This window comes from Aplysia californica, unplaced genomic scaffold (assembly GCF_000002075.1).
Source record: "Aplysia californica isolate F4 #8 unplaced genomic scaffold, AplCal3.0 scaffold00150, whole genome shotgun sequence".
Taxonomy (NCBI): Eukaryota; Metazoa; Mollusca; class Gastropoda; order Aplysiida; family Aplysiidae; genus Aplysia; species Aplysia californica.
In genome coordinates, this window is record NW_004797420.1 from 1,156,227 (window position 1) to 1,158,296 (window position 2,070).

Here is a 2,070-nt window from a genome sequence, read left to right on the forward strand (position 1 = left end):
CAGGAATTAAAATTGACTCCTCTCCCATGCAAAATGAAAGTTCACCAAAACTTGCTGCTCCAAATTCATATAAAAAAATATGCAATAAAAATATTAACATTTTATTCCCCCCCCCCCACCTACAAAATCTTAGATCTTAATGGGCCTACCATGAAATACATCATTTAGAAACAAAGCAAGATAACTAACAATATTCATAAATTTATTACAACTTTGTAAACATACCCACTAAATCAAGCATTTATTAGTACCATAAAATGACACCAATGTTAAGATGTTAACTCGATATTATTTCTTGATGTCTATTTATGCATTCTTTTCTGTCTATGAACAAGTATTTCTTGCTGTTTAACCAAAATGGATTTGTTGATGTTTCATATCAGGCATTTCTTGATGTTTATAACATGTGCACCATGGATATAAAAAAATAATCAATCCATAACAGAGAAAGATCTTTTAGCCAATTCTTTTGACATCCTGTTGGATGCACAAGTTTTAGCTTAATTAAGAGAAAATAGTTGAAAAATTATGAAAGAATATCAAGAGCATTGAAAATTGTTATAAGCCAAAGCATAATATGAACGTGACTAAGCGGGAGAACAATTATCGACACAGGTAAATGAAGACAGAAAATAAGTAAAATAAGTTTTGAGTCTTTACAGTTACTTATTGGCAGCATGAGTATGACAAACCTGCTCTCAATCCCTACATACACACAAAAGAAAAACAAAATCAAAACTATAAAATCGTCAAATTTTGTCCCTGCATAAAAGATTTGTGCTTTTTATCTACATATGTAAATCTATGAAGCATCAGTCCTTTACTTATGTCTCAAACAAAAGCTGAACATGGGCAAGAACATAATACGCTCCACAAAAGCATGAAACTGCTGACAAAAAGTCTGAGATTTTTAAAAGTTATATTTTGAACAATACACCGGGTCTTTATTTTTACTTTGAGTAGAGCAGTCTGTAACTATCCAAATTTCATATTATTTACCTGTTCATATAAACAAAATATGTCACAACAAGGTGGGATCAGGTGCTCATCAGTTTTTTGGCATATGAAGTTATTGGTATCATATTAAAGTCTGTTCATCTACACTGCTTTTGATGAGAAAAAACAGCCCATATATATATATATATACATATATATATATATTGAACAGAAGTCAAGATATTCGCGATTAAAGGCAGAGGGGTGTCTGGTGTCAGAAATAAAATAAGCGAGAAAATGGCCGCCAAAGTATGACAGCTTACAAGCTTAAGTGTTCTTGGAAAGTGCAAATTTAAATTTTTTGTGCATTTGATCAATATTTTCCAGTAAAATCCATACAGAAATATGTTTTTAAATCAAAGCAAAAGGTGTTGAGTCCAAAACAGAAATTTGATTTTTTTAAATTGTTCAACATTTCTTCGATTTCATTATCTTGACGATTGCGCCTGATTTCACCATGATGCCACATAAATGAGGAACAGAGCATCGTTTCAATAATTCACCAGTGCTAAACATCTGAACAGGTTTTTAATTTCTCTGTTCATGGCAGTAAAAGTAAAGGACAAGGGAGACTAATAATACTCCCCAATACCTGAAGGGAATGAGAAGGCTTTTCCTCACATACCATAACAGACTAGACCAGTTGGGTTTTTTGTACAATAAATCTCTTTTCCCCTCAGCACCCAAATTTCTGAAGCAAGTGAACAAGGAACAAGCAGAGCAAAAAAGGTATAGATCACACTGGTGATAGCCGCCATTTGGGAGTTTAGCACACAAGGCATCTTTCTCTATAACAAAAAGTGAATGGAAGATAATAATATTATTGTGATGCTTACAACTTAAAGAGACTGAGCTAAGCCGAATCCATTGCATACAGAAAAACAAAAAAACAGGACGAAGTACAGCAAAAAAACACTATAAACCAAATACACAGGCGAGTCAATCAACACAGTCTATGTCAAGCTGCTTTGAAGCATTAACAAATAAAAAATTGACAAATCCACAAAAAGACAGTGATACGTCTCCATGTACTTTTGTCATTTAATGAATTGTGCTCATTAGTCTTACAGCCCC